This window comes from Plectrocnemia conspersa, unplaced genomic scaffold (assembly GCF_051122295.1).
Source record: "Plectrocnemia conspersa isolate PC_06_02 unplaced genomic scaffold, ASM5112229v1 ptg000001l, whole genome shotgun sequence".
NCBI lineage: Eukaryota > Metazoa > Arthropoda > Insecta > Trichoptera > Polycentropodidae > Plectrocnemia > Plectrocnemia conspersa.
Window position 1 is genome coordinate 3,311,666 of NW_028277165.1, and position 15,512 is coordinate 3,327,177.

The following is a 15,512-nucleotide window of genomic DNA, read 5'->3' on the forward strand; positions in this document are numbered from 1 at the left end:
AAATAAGCATTCGAATTCAAATAGACAGTACCGTGACAACGCTTTTATTTAATAATAAAATTTTGCTACGCGACAATAATTTTCATTAATTTGTCATTTGACTGAATATAAATAATCGGATTGCAAATTAACTAGGTCTGTTATAACTATGTTAACTTAAATATATACATAATGTGTTGAGGATTAGAAGAATACATTGACTAAACTAGATAAACAATCTTCGTAATGAAATCTTCAAATTTTGAATTCCCAGCGACGGGCTCCGAGGCCGAAAAGTGAGTTTTTCCTTTTATAAATAATCGGATTGCAACTTAACTAGGTGTGTTATGACTATTAAAATTAAATATATACATAATGTGTATAGGATAAAAAGAATACATTGATTAAATTAGATAAAGAATGATAAAACTATCTTCGTAACGAAATCTTCAATTTTGAATTCACGTCACCGGGCTCCGAGGCCGAAAAATTAGTTTTTCCTTTTACAATACATAAAAATTATCGTTGTTTCTGATTTAATGCACATATTCGTCAGATTTTACGAATTGCAAATAAATCCTTAGTATGTATGAGGATTGAAAGTTAATGTCGATCAAATCGGCGCTGTCGGAACGCTATATCAGCCAACGGACAGCTTATAAATGTGTAGTTTCTTGGATGTTATCTAATAAACAACATTTTACAATGATTATAAATATGTAATTGCATACCTGGAATAATCGGTAGCCAAAATATCTAAGAGTGGGTTATTTTTAATTCCGATGTGGCAAAATATGTGCAATTTTTGTTCTGTGCCTTTATTCCTCTTTCGGAATAGCCAAATTCAAGATATTCAGTTACATCAAACTTATGTAGTATGTTCTTTATAAAAAGATAATACTTGCTGACAGTGACTTCAACATGAAGATTCACTCTTTGTTTATATATACAAATTCTACGTTATAGGCATATAGGTCATCAAATTGCTCCATCATTGCTTCTGAAAAGTAATTAAAAAACAATAAGAGTAAACATTAAACACATTATTACTACTAATATAATCCATAAATTAAATTTGAACGACAACCGAAGAACAAAATTAACGGAAATTACTGTAGAGGATTAAACACGTAGATTGACATATCTTCATCTTCTTCAAAATAGTCGCAATATGTCATACATTAATTGTTTGCCATACGTAAATGTTATTAGATCTCTCATTGATTCTGGAAATTGACTGTAAACGATACTATATATGGGTAAAAAGTAACTTTTTGTTTACACTAATATGAGATTTTTCATTATTACTACCATTGTAATATGTTTAATTAACTTTGGCATGTATATCTTAAATTGCCAAATCACTGCTGTTTGTCGTTTAATATTAGATCCTAGAAAGTCAATAGTAATTTTGTTAGAATAACCGTGATATAGTATTCATATAACCAAACACTTACTGGCACTCATAATTTATATTTCGATATAGTCTATAATTCCAATGGTAAATCACTTTGAATCATCTTCAATTGTAACTTTAATTAACATATTTTACTGTTTATTGAATCGCACTAAGCTGTATACCGGCGCGCGCTTGACTGATGACAGAACTGTCAAATGTAAGCAACTGAGGGGATATCCCGATACATGATCGGGATATCACCGCGCGCTTAAGAACGAACTACGAAATTGATTTTAACGATTTAAATTGTAAAACACTTATCAATATATGTTTAAAAATCATCAAATTCTAAAAAAAATATTTTTTAAAATATTTTTAGTTTATACGGTATTTAAAATATAATATAAATAATGTGGATTTTTATTAGCTTCTCTTAACAAAAAAAAATATGTACTTGAATTTTGGCGAACGTTGGCAATTTAAATTAATAGTTTTTGGAGAATTTTTAAAATTTCGCTTGAAAAAACATTTAAAAAAAAAAGGGGGAAAATTTCAAAATAAGTACTATTCATTACCAACCAACTACTAAACACATAGTGTTGCAAGAATCTCTCTTACTGACCCCTTTGAAAGGAAACTACACAAAATTGTAAAATATTTTATAACTAATTTAATTTTTTTAACTTATTTAAATATTTTTTAAATTATTAAGTTTTAAAATAAATTTTCAAGATTTATTCAAAATATTTTTTTCAACCTTAAAAATATTTTTTATTTTATTATGGATTTTAAATATTTATAATTTATTATAGATTTTAAATATGTTTAGTTTATTATTAATTTTAAATAATGTAAAATTTTTTTGCACTTATTAATTATTAAAATTAATAATGCTGCGCAGATAAATCATTTACTTTAAAAAATATATAAATATAAATATTTTTTAATAAAAATTGACAAAGGTCTCAAAATTATTATTATTTTTAAAGCGCACTTTTGGTCTAAAGTAACAGATTAAGTGCTTGATATTTTCAGTTTATTATTTCTTTCTAATTGGCTTTTATATTTACACATAAAACATATAAACAACTTTTTTAAATTATAAATCAACTTATGGTGTAACTAAAAAAAGTTCTTATTGCTAAGATTTAAATTTATGATAAAATTGTGTTATATGCAATTTATTTATTGGTTCCGTAAGCTTCGCTGTATTGAGATTTCACTGTACAATTTTTAATTTATTATTATCTAGCCAAGTTCTAAACCTATTTATAAATGATATGCAATATTTAGATTTATCATTAAATATCTAATTTCAAATATAACGATAAAATTTAACGTTTCAAATCTAATAAATAATATAAAATGTTTTCTTCTGGAAATATTTAGTCAAGTTGTAAACCTATTTTCAAATGAATTGAAAATGTTAGTAGTTTTTTATAGATTAAACCATTTTGTCTATTATTGAAAATCCTAAATAATAATGTCCAATTTGAACCATTCATTTTTTTTAAATATTTAAAAAAATCAGAACGAAGCAAAAATTATATTTAAAACCCAAAAAGTTGAGGGTCCGGTATACGCACACTCGCTAGCTTTCGGTACCTCACGATAGTGAGGTACCGACAGCTAGTTATATTAAATTACATTTCAATGATTCTTCCACTAATAATATTCACATTTACGTGACTCTCATCACGTAGCACTATAAGCTTTTTATACATTAACTTATCATTTAAATGCTTTTTAGCGGAGATGAAAAACTTATTATGAAAACTATAGAAAATTATTATTATGGAACCGATAGATTATTGAACCGTGTTTTTTTAACATCTTGTATAAGAATTGATATTTTTATATGACTTTGCAGATAACGACACAAACGATGATTTCTTACACAAAGAATATAAAAAAATACATTCTACCTACGTTTTCATTTTATTTTTGTACTTCTAGAATAAATCTTAATAATTTAAAAGTATTTATACGCATTGTTTTTGTGTTTTTTTTTGTACTTATTCTTATTGATTTAAGCTAATTTTGTATTTAATTTTGTACTTGGTATTATTAATTTAAATTTATTTATTAGCACTTATCTCAAAAAATCCTAAGCCAAAAACTATGCTACATACATTATATATCAATGTTTTTCACAAAAATAATTTAACTGTATCTATTTACAAAAACTATTTCTAATAAAAATATTTTTTTTAATGCCTGCACTACACCTTGGAAGTTGTCCGAACCGAAGTTACAACTGAAGTCGGCCGAGATCTACGACTTCGAGTAAGCACCACACTGTTGCAAATTTTATATGCAGTCCGGACGGCGGCTTCTGTCACGTACATCCGGCATATTTGCGCGCGATCGAAAAAGGTGCCAAATAATCGCAATTTTTAAATTGTCATATTATTAAAATTACATAAAAGTTTGTGTGGGCACTCACTAATACAATATCAATGAAAACTTTTCGGTCGTAAATATTCAATTTACGCAAAATCTTTGTCGGCTTTTGCAAAATGCCATAAGGCATAAAAATGATACTTCAGAATACGAACACCACATCTGTGACTATCCTAGAATTTGTCGCCATCGATTCTAAATAAGAATTCGTTATGGTGTGACATTTATATAAACCGATCTAGGAAAATACATAAGGATATTCGAAATGATTTTTTTTAACAAAATCAAGTACCACTAATTATTTTTTAATTATTTAATTTCATATGAAAAAAATATATTAACGATATCTGTTAGAAGAATATACTATCAAAAATATAATTAATCCCTTTTAGTGCCATAAAATATTTTAAGATGTCAGTAAGAGTCTGTTGAAGTCCCCGATAAGCATGTGATATTATAACTTGACCACGTGACTACGATGCAGCGCTCGATATGCGTGTTAACCATAGGACGCCTACGCGCATACTGAAATTTAATCGAGTTACTCGTTATATCTCAGTTTGCGAAACACCATATCATTATCTTCCTAACTCTCGTCGCTTAACACGCGAGAGAGCGAAAGGGGAAGTATCTCACTGCTCGCGCTCGAAAGAGCAGCTCCGACTTCGGTCCCTTTGACTCGGAAAATAATGCCGATAATGTTCGGAAGCGCTCAAAGCTGGCAAAGTCGACTGAATCACCCCCACTTTACCTCCCGTTCTCGGTAACTTTGGCCAACTTCCAGAGAGTGTAGTGCAGGCATAAGAAATAATTTTAGTGGTATTTTATAATTCATTATGATTATGGTATAATTTGTCGGCGCCGTCACAGTAAAGACACTCGTTATTGCTTTACACAATTTTATTGCTTTTGACGTGAATTTTTGACTTCTGAGAAGTGATAATTGTTTTTGCGAATTAATTGCATTCTAGATTATATTTTAAAACGTTGACTAATAAGAAAAGTAAGGATTGTTTTAAAAAATTGTATACTAATTATCGCCAGTAAGTCCCTAAATTTATATGCTAAATATGGATTCTTCACTTCAGACAACATAATGAAAACAAGAGAAGAGCTATAGATCAAAATAAAAATTAAAGTCCTGTTTTGGAAAAATCTCTAAATGTACTGATCATATCTTAGCCTAGATTACGAAACTCAACGCCTAAACACAAGGATTGACGCTGCTTTGTTTCTCATAGATTTGCAAAAGATTCCGTGTCCTTATTTGGCTAATCGTTATTCGATGGCCTTCCCTTTGATAGTATGTCACGAGTCACGACACCCATTTGGAAAAGCGCTGAATTATAGCTTCATCATGTACAAAAGTTAGGGTCATGCGCAAGTGACGACCTCGCTTGATTGGCGCAATAAATGCGCCATCACTCTGGCGTGCACAAGACGAGCTGAAGAAGAAGGTCCCCCTCGTTATTTATTTTGCCATGGGTATTATATTAATATAACATTGAGGCGGTTCGCTTAAAATATTTCGCCGCTCGTATAATTTTACAGCCCGTAGGTGGTCGCCCCCCGCGAATCTGCTTCGAAATTCCAATTTCGCCGACACGTAACGTCCTTCGGTCGCATATTTCACGGAAATTTAATTACGCTAAACGATTTCGCACATGTTCTTCAGCCGATCTAGATGTATCCGAATGAGTATAATCACATATGCTCTTTAGGAACTGAATAAAAATATATTGAAGGATTATGTAGATATTATGAAGCATTGTGTTCCTTACTAAGAAGTTTGTATTATGCAATATATACCTTATTTTATTATAATAAATAGATTCAAGAATGCTTCGAACTAATATGTCATAGAGAAAACGAATAATTTATGCTTCGTCAAAATAAAACGCTTTACTCATTTTGGAAGATTTTTTGCAGATGTAGTTACGCGTAGAAAGAACATTTACTTGCTCTCAAAAGTGATCTGAGATCTTTCATGAAAGTTTCTAGTCAAAACATATCCACTAAGATCTTAAAAATAATCTTATGGCGAACGAGATCAAGAAATTGACACATTATGGCACTTTTCGATAGTAAAAAACACACGGTTGCCCATTTCCATAGAGAATCTTTATCATCTAGGAGTCACAATACCGGTATTACTAAGACTAAAAACAGTCAATACCGGTATTAACAATATTATTATTAATATTTTTAATATAAAAATAATAAAATGGTAATAAAAAAATACATAAAAAAGTTATGATATTATAATATATGTTTAATGTTAATATATGCTTGCGAATTTTTTGAAAAACTTTAAGAATTCATGAGTCGGAACATTTTCTTTTAAGGTATTAAATGAAAAAGTATGTTGGACTCGTAGGACCCAAGTACTAGTAACGGCAGTGGTGCACGAAACGGATACCAAAGTAGCTTTACTCCTCTAACTAAAGCTAATGGTGGTCCTACTAAATATTAAAAATAATCTTAAAATAAACACTTGAAACAACTTATATTTTTACGATTTTTTGAAGATATAACAAATTTATTGGAGTGTCCTATTATTATGACCAAACCAGAACCGTTGAAGTAAAACATTTATTTTCTTGAAAATTGTTTACATGCAGAAAACGATGGATATACAGATTCAAACCTTGAGGTTCGATCATGTATTGGTATACGCATTTCACAAATTTCTAAGGAAAAAATATTTCTGGTATAACTATTCCGTTTTTATAGTCGAATCTAATGAAGTTAGATACATGTACATCTAACGTATATACATACATTTAACCTTTCTGCTTTGCTCTTTTGTTCTCCGACATTCGTACCATTGCAAACCAGAATAACAGCGTTGTATTATTATACAACAGATTAGTATCGAACACATTAATAATACTTATTAAGTATATTTAACTATAAGGAACATGAATTCCATATAGCGATTTCATTGTTTAATTTTTGTATCGCAAATGTTTGTTTTATACAACCAGCCAGCGTCACGATTTAAAAAACTTTTATGATATAAACTTAGCTATTTCAAATTGATTTTATAATCGAACCGAATGATTTACATTTTCAGCCCCGTATTAAATTGCGTACATTATACGCATTTTTCACTTCGCCTATATCGAATTTATTATAACCGTGTACACACAGCTCGCGTAATTTATTTATATTACTAACATGATTTATCGACCTTTTAAAACGCTGACACGTCAGCTTAACGAGTTTGAAAATATTTTCGCATCGTTCGATATTAATTCGACGACTCGCGAACGCGCATTTCGCGAGAAAGCTAAACCATATTTTCCGACTCTGGGAAAACGTGATTAATATGCTTGGACTTTTGATCGATTCTACCATTTACAATAGGTACACATTCATGCACACAGAATGATAAAAAAAAAACAATAATTGAATAAATACTGATGAACCGTTCTATCTAAAAGAATTCATTTTGAACTATGAGCTTTCAACGTCGCAATTGCGCTTGAAAACAAGCCATTCAGATTCTCGACGAGGTTGCTAGGAACAATTATGTGTTCGGCGATAGCTATAATGAACTAAAATAAAAATCACGCTTGTGATACAATAAAAAGTACATGATTAACATTGCAACGTTTACAAAAACCAGCAAACATTGTGGGGTGGGGGGCGATTTATTCGGTTGGCCACGATTACTGTGGTAATACTGGCAACACTGTGATTCTTTGGCGATCGCCTTTCGTTACAATAACATCTAACTACATCAAAAAATTATCAATAAAAACTACTGTAGCGATCCAATCTGTGTTAAGTTGCCACAAACTTTAACCTTTTGCACTCGTACTAAGTATGTCGCCAGCTCGAGAAAAATGAAAAATGTTAAATTATTTTTAAAAATTAGAATTATATATTATATGTAAAGCATAAATATGAATAAACTAATACCAAAAACGAAGAAATCAGAACAAATACTTGCATTTCTCTAAATTACATTTTAATTTTTTTTTGTTCTCTCAAGTACCATTGGTTGACAATACATAACAATAAATTAACACAATAGGGCGACGACCCATTTTATTTATTTATTAAAATTATAACCATCGTGACCTGACAAGCAAACCTAATGCGTCACGATAGTCAAAAGTACTAATACATCATAATACATACAAATATAAACAAGACAAAACAACACAAATCACAAATCACAAATCACCTCAACAGTTGTGCATTGTCCCATACGAACTGAACCAAAACTCCATATGTGCAAGAGAAAATGTCAATATTACTATGGACAGAATTGAGCAGATAAATAGCATTGGCCAGAGAAGAGTTGGCAAGTGCTCCAGTTCTACACTTAACAGGCAAGAATAGTGGACGCGACCGAGAACTATAACCACCTTCAGGAGCCCACATTTGAAGCTGCTCGAGCACTGAAGGATTGTCTACGATGCCCTTGAGCAATTTCCAGAAGTGTTTAATTACATAAACACTTCTGCGAGTCGACAAAGAAACGTATCCCAGGGCTTCCAAAATAAAAGCACTGGGAAACAAGAACGGATAATACCCGTATTCCTTCAAGTATAAATATCGAAGAAATTTACGTTGTACTTTTTCCAACTTCAATTCATTACATTGATTCATTACGCCTGGGATCCAAATGATGGAGCTAGTTTCTAGTATGCTGCGGACTAGAGTATCATAAAGAGTGCGCAATACTAAAGTATTCCTGAAGTAACGCGCATTTCTCAAGATAAAACCGAGCATTTTTAAGGATTTGCTATGAGTCTCTGCAATGTGCTGGCTAAATTTCCAACGTTCTTCGAAAGTCACTCCTAAATCCTTAGTTGAAGAAAACCTTTCCAGAAAATATCCGCCTAGATGGTATGAATATTTTGCCGGCGTTAATGACCTTGAAAATGAAATTGTGTGACATTTCTTTACACTGAAAGGCAATTGGTTATAGCAAGCCCATTTCCATATATAGTTGAGATCCTCCTGTAGGTCGAGGGAATCAGAAATCGAATGCATTTTCTTGTAAATTTTCAAGTCATCTGCATATAATAAAAAATCGGAATGCTCTATTGCTGTTTCTATGTCATTAATGAACAATAAAAACAACAATGGACCCAAATTGGATCCTTGAGGTACTCTAGTAGGGGTCTTATATCGTTCTGAAAAGGAGTTATTATACTTGACGAATTTATATCTATTGGTCAAGTAATTTGAGAATAGATTTATTAGATCTTCAGAAAACCCGAAATTAGATAACTTTTTTACAAGTAAAGCATGGTTAACTTTATCAAATGCTTTTTCAAAATCTGTGTATACGACGTCCACTTGTACACCAGAGTCCAATGATTTTGAAACATAGTTAGACAAAACCATTAGATTAGTGACAGTGGATCGAGATTTACGGAAACCATGTTGTTGGTCGAGAAGCATACACCTGCAATGATTAAAAATGTATTTATGCAAAACAATTTCAAATAATTTTGCAGGTGATGAGATCAAAGCTATTGGCCTGTAATTGTCAATCTGAGATTTGGGACCCTTTTTATGAATCGGAGTGACTTTTGAATATCCAGAATTGTGGAAAACAAGAGGATCTCAAAATTAAATTAAATATAAATTTTAGAGGCTGTAAAATACCAGACTTGCATCCTTTCAGAATGTAGTCTGGAATAAAATCTGGTCCCGAGGTAAAAATGGACTTTAGTCTGCTAAATCCATATTCCATATCAACCAAACTAAAGGTTTTGATTGATAACAAAGATGACCATGAACATCGTAATTAGAATTAAAATCTAAATGTGACCCATTATTATGGTATACGGTTTGAAAATACCTAGCAAATCCATCTGCAATCTCTTCAGAACCTTCAAAATTGATGTTGTTCCAACTCATCGATGACAGTAAGGATTGGCCATCGCGTTTTGAGTTAACGGATTTCCAAAAATTTTTCGGATCTAAAATTATCGACTTTTCACAGTCTCCAATATAGTTCCGATGGCAATTGGAAATCATCAATTTTGCACGCGATCGAAAAATTTTAAAATATTGATTTTAAAATATTTATGGGACCAAAAAATGTTTTTCCCATAAATAAATAAATATACACAAATAACAAAGACATGCCGCTTAGTTTTAGATATCTCTACCTGCGAACGAAGAAAGCTTACATCGCTTGCAGAAATACAAAATTGTACCGTTTTACAACAATTTAAAAATCCACAAGTTATATCTATGTTTATATAAACTGATGTTAGGTATATTTTTAAAAACTAAAATATGTCCCACCGATGGTCAAATAAAACGTTGCAGGTAATATCATATTATTTAATATATTTCTTAATTAAAATAGGCAAAACTTTTAATAAGTAGCTTTATGGTACATATTTGTTTGTGATTTTATATATTCGAGCTAATAATGCTTAAATAGCATATTTTTATATACAAATAAGCAAAGTTATGCACGAAAAAGGGCATTACGTTTAATAATATGTGGGATGTTGATTTATTATAAATTAAAGAAACAAATTTGGAAAAATCATCAGTGTAAAACAATTGAAAATAATCAATAGGTTGTATACAGTTTGCGGGAACTTGGGGCCCATTTGCTGGAAATATTGCTATTTATAAGCTACATTGTCATTACTAGTTATTATTCTCTAATTTTCTGATGTGGTGCGATTTGTTTGAGGTACCGTTTCTTCCTCGCTATTATTTTAATTGCCAGTATTCGATTCAAGGCAACAGACCTAATTTCGACGTTACTTTCTTTACTATCATCATTGGAAGATGAAAAATCAAACATGAAATCCTCCCCATCACTATCATTACAATCACTAAATTCAGCGATAGCAATGTTATTTTTTTTTTAATAATTTTACAGTAAAATTAAAAAAAATGAAAACAAAATTATTAATTACTATAGTCTTTGATAAGATATGCTTCTTTAAACTCTTGTCTACAACACTGCAAAAACGCCATTCAAAACATGCACAGGAAATACCCAAAAATCGACGTTATATTTCATTAATTTAAATGGTGCGCCTGGCGCACCCTACGAGTAATATAAAGCCAAGCGCTGGTGCGTCTCACGCACCTTACGAGTAGAAAGAGTTAATAATAATTACGTGATTCATTTTATTATAAATAATGTTTTGAAGTAATGCTTTGAAATAAATAATAATGTTTTGAAGTCGGAAAATCAGAAAGTAGTGAAGTGAAAATCTTAAAACACTGGAGTGTCAAATCGTATTATTGTCGACTGTGATTTCGTAGAGCAGATGAGATCTATCGTGCTGGACGATTTGCTCATGTGTATCTTTAACCGCGTCTTTGGATCGTGTCTTATAGTACTGATTCGAGACAGCACTAGCGAATCGCAGATCAGGATGTTTTTTTGCACACAGCAACAAAATGTGTTTACGCATTAAAATAGAAATGGTAAACCAGGGTAAAATTACAATAGTATTTTGCGCAAGGTGGAACGTATTGTATTATTAGGTGATTAACTATTAAGTGGTAAACGAAATATTTCTAATTATTAACGCAGTTGTTTAGTCACGTGATATATTTTCCATTAGTGTGAAAATATTGTGTGTAACCCTACTATCTAAACATTTGATCTCTCTTTCCGTTTGTTCAAATGGTCGTTAGAATGACTTCCAAAGTATAATTTTGCAGCTGGTTGAAACCACCACAACATTACCAAAATAAAAACAATTTGAAGAAGCCGTGCTTTTTAGTAAAAAATTTTTTTTTTAATTTTGCCAACGGATGGCCTTCCTGATTTAATGTATTATATTATACAATAATATTTATTTTATATTAGCATTATAAAAATATAAAAAAAATGTTTCTCCTTTTATACTAAATAAATTTAAATGAATTAGGAATTGCCACGATTATTCTAAAAACTTTCTACAAACACATCTTCACTGCAATTGAGAATTGTCAAAATAAACTATTTAAAATAGAAATGTTACCTAAGCTATTTTTTTACAAAATATAAATAAATGAGTTTCTTTATATGTACTAAATACATACAATATTTTATTTTAGTTTTTAATGCATATAAAATTAGATATTATTATTTTTATCCTTATACCTGGCAACCCTAACTATATGTATATAAATTCGCTGCGTCCAAAAGTTTGCATATTTCTCATCTCAATTGCGGCTTTCGGAGAACATGTTCCGAAACCAAGATCCTGATAAGGTATCCGAAAGTCCGATAAGGCTGCCTTTTTTATTTCACTCTCAAGCATTCGAAATTCTCGTCGCTCTGGGAATAGCCGAGATTGCTAATCGATCGAGCCGCAAAAAGTCGACAATTTTCACATGAACGAATAACTCCGTGCGAAAATTTATTCAAACAAGTTGAACGTATCGAAACGGAGTGACTTAATAATATGCGGAGATAGAATGAATTCAGTCACGTCTTGTCGAGTATCTTTACTTATGCCATATCTACACCGATGAATGACCCACTGGATTTAATATAGACAAACGACCGGGTCTAAATTTAATTCTCGAGCGACGAAGAAAGACTTTTAGGTACGCCTTTGCCGTTTTGTCAAGTGTGTAGTGGCGGAAGGACGGTGTATTTCAAAAGCACTCGAAATATCCGAGATACGGTACACTGAAGTACCCGTATTTGCATGGAAATCAATACCATTGTTCTCGTGTAATAACTTTGGCTTTGTGTGATAATTATGCAGATTCAATTATGTCGACGCTTTTCTAATTATAAAACAATAATAGCATTGAATTGCGAATACGTCATTCAAACATAGACGATATTAATATACAATAGTATACATTCTAAACTAGAAAATCATGCAGCAATAAAAAATAATTAAATATATACATAATTACAATCGTATAGGTAATGGTCCTCCTGATAGTTCTTTGACTTTTAACGATTCGAATAACCGAACACATTCCTAAATGTTCGAATTGATGCAAATTGACGATTCATTAGCGCTTAGCCTTTATGGCATATTGATTCAAGCTTGACGGCTGAACAAGGTTTATTTTATATTCTAAAGATGGAAATATAAAATAATAAAATATCCGGAACGAACGTGCAAAAATATATTCGTACACATAATTTTGCCAGCGGGTGGTCCGAGCGTTCCAAGTCCATTTTTCATACGTATAATATTAAAACTGACAGTACGACGACTGTCCTTTCTTTCGGTCAGAATTGACGTTAATTAATAATGATGAAACTTGCACCTGCTGCAAAAAATCTCGATTGTGATTTTCGAACAAGTGCTTATGAGAACAGGGACCAGATAAAGTAAGATAAGATTGCCCGTTACAATCAATATAAAGTTATCATTTACGAATCGGTTTATGAACAGACTTTTAAAGAATAAAAATTCATTGATTAAAAACGTATGTGGAATATTTTTTATTTTTTTATAACAAATCTGATCTTAATGACTTGACAGGTGTTCCCAATGCGTCATTAATTATTTAATACTAACGAAAAATAAAGCTTTAAATATTAAAATATTAAAAGAGAACTTGAATATGTAACAATGTGACACTTAGTGATGTTGAAAGGTACTCGATTGTTGATTGACCGCCTCCACAGTGATTCAATATCTTTCTTTATATTTTTTTATAATTAGTAGGAAGGAGCAATTATATTGATAAAGATATTACAAATCTTTCCTTGCAACGTGACAAGTGTTAACCCAATGTGTCAACAACTACCAAGTAAGTAGTGATATACTAGACTGAAATCAAAGTCTGTAAATCAGTACATTTATTTAATTAAATTTGAACTTTGATTACAACTTATAATTAGCATACGTTACTATGCACAAACTAGCTCATTTTTTTTAATATTCATCCTTGAGATTAGGAAAATCTGAGAAAACCTAATCTGTAATAATCAATAATTTTGGGCAAAACATACAATATTATAAAAATATTTTGGGCAAAAATAAAATGATGACGAAAACAACATTAAAAAATATTTAGCTATTTTTACTCTTCTACTTGATTCCCATGTAAGTTTAAGTGATACAAAACTGGAATTTTTCTCTGAATTTCTCCTCTGCTGCTTATGAGAGATTCAATATAATATTTTATGTAAAAACATGCGCAACAAAGCAAAGCACAACGAGAAGTTAATACGCTAAATACATGTTTTTATTTTGCTCTCTAATAAATTTTGTATTTTATGACATGTCTGATTTTTAAAACGATGTCTTCATTTATATTCAAATAGGATTTCAACAACAATTTTTTTCCAGAATTATGTTAATTCGACTCTGTCCGAAAATAGCCGTAAACTTTTCAAGATCCCTCTTTTGGACATCGGTTATAAGACCAGACACTTCCCCTCGGTCCCTCGAGAGTTACCGAGAGACAAAGTAGAAGCAACATCGTGTCAGGTCGAAATATTGCACAAAGCCACCTCTAGAAACCACAAACATACATACAGACACACGCGTGTGTCCAAAAGTGTATATTTGTGGACACATCGAACATAGGAGCAGTTGGATGCGTTGGATGTTTACCACCACCTTCAGCAAACAACACAGTTCACTTTCAGGTTTTGGGCGCCGAAACGAGTTTAATGTTTGCCATTGGCATATGCATTATATTACTGGTGTGTGCTACGTGTGTGGCGTGTATGTTTGATAAATAACTCGTGGAAACTCGTTTCTGAAACTGGGTTGTTTGATATAACATAATATGTATAATACAATGATGTGTAAAAAATCGACTATTGTTATTTCCGATCCGACGAGAAACACTTTGAACGTGTTTTAGACTCAATTAAGCGAAATGATTGTAGAGTGGCTATGCGAAGATGTCGTAATTAATTATAGTGTAATTGTTAACTTGGCTGTAAAACTCGGTAATTGTAACGTTGTCGCTTGACTTGCTACTCGAGTTGCTGGAAAAATATATACCATTGACGTTATAATTTGTGTCTTATAATAACACTACACGATATTTTTTTTAATAAATTATAAAATATATCTTGTACATGATGTACTTAATTAAAGATGCATTTTGTATTTTTGATTATTATTATATATTTTAAAGAAACACTGAAATGTTCATAATAAAAATATCTATCTCAGTTCTATAGCTTTGTTATTGTTTTTAATTTTTTTGCGATTTTATTTGAAGCTAAATTTAATAATGCATACGTTTCTGTGGCGATTTTTATACTAAAAATTTCACTTCTATATTTTAAAAATTCATTTATTTTTCAGGAACTTTAAAAATGGCCATCTGAAAAGTGAGACCAAAAAGATTTGCCTAAGCAAAATCTGTGAAATCGTAATTCCAATAGTCGCAGATTTTTTAGAGCCATCAATAAGTTATTCCAATGCGTTGCCATTGTTATACGTATCCTTTATAATTATCGGATGATCACCCACAAAAGGCTTTCATCAAGAAGTGTAATAGAGGTGGAGCTAAGCAGTTACACGATTGGTTATAAATTTGCCTTTTTTCAATTCATCCAAACTTTATCTAAAGACCAGTATAAATTATGTAACACCACATAAGTATATACTCAACAACTCGTCTCGGCTCATCATGAGGATCCAGAATCCAGAGAGACTCGATGTGTAATAAACTGTGTATCAAACAGCTGTTTGTTATACGTATAATATAGCAAAATAAATCACAAAAATGTTATTCAAAATTATTTTAACCAATTTATCAAATCGATGATATTAAACGTGGTGATTTGAACGACCTGCGA

General features: G+C 31.1%; 2 long non-coding RNA genes across 2 annotated transcripts in view; both read right to left on the reverse strand.

Annotated features, from left to right (window-relative positions):
- LOC148238455 (uncharacterized) overlaps nt 1-15,512 on the reverse strand; it is a 516,616-nt gene that overhangs the window by 438,279 nt on the left and 62,825 nt on the right. The window lies entirely within an intron of this gene.
- LOC148238460 (uncharacterized) lies at nt 957-2,066 on the reverse strand. The gene is made up of 3 exons (XR_015810457.1): nt 1,437-2,066; nt 1,291-1,370; nt 957-1,216 (listed from the first exon to the last, which is right to left on the reverse strand). It is a non-coding gene; the product is annotated as an uncharacterized LOC148238460 (long non-coding RNA).